The sequence below is a fragment of the Bison bison genome, unplaced genomic scaffold (genome assembly GCF_000754665.1).
Source record: "Bison bison bison isolate TAMUID 2011002044 unplaced genomic scaffold, Bison_UMD1.0 scf7180017854484, whole genome shotgun sequence".
Taxonomy (NCBI): Eukaryota; Metazoa; Chordata; class Mammalia; order Artiodactyla; family Bovidae; genus Bison; species Bison bison.
Window position 1 is genome coordinate 14,734 of NW_011485057.1, and position 643 is coordinate 15,376.

A 643-nucleotide genomic window follows, 5' to 3' on the forward strand; every position below is an offset into this window, starting at 1 on the left:
CCACCATCTCCCTGCTGTTAGGTTTTAGACTCCCAAAGCTAAGGACCCCAGCATCTCCTTAGGCCCCAGGAGGGAGGTTGGCCTGTACTTCCCCTCTGACCTCTCCCAGGACAGGGCTGGTCTCTGGGAGATGGAGCAAGCACACTAGCCAAGGGCACCAGGCTGGTTAGAGGCTGTGCCCTGTCTTTCTCTAGACTTCATACACACTTGGACTGACTAGTGTTGTGGGTATTCAGAGTCAGTGTATTTGTATTTTACATGAGAATCTCCTTTTCTTCTTCTGCAGAAATATTCAGATATACACTCAGGCAGACATCCAGATGATACAGGCAGAGTTCTATTAAAAAAAAAAAACAAAAAACAGGCTCCATGCTGTAGCCTCCTACATCAGAATTCAAAGAACAGCAACAATACAACACTTGGGCCAATTTTCGGGGTAGGAAGTCAGTTTGGAAAACTCTTTGGCTTAAAGCCCCTAAGCAGTTTATTTAGTGACACTGAGTTAGTTTTGACTCTAAAACAATTACTATGAGGATTTGACTCAAAGGTATCTGATTGACCAATTATGTACGGTTTGTGTAAGGAATTTAGTGTATCGCTCTTCCTAGTTGTAGGATCATCAAACTTTTTCTGTAAAAGGTCA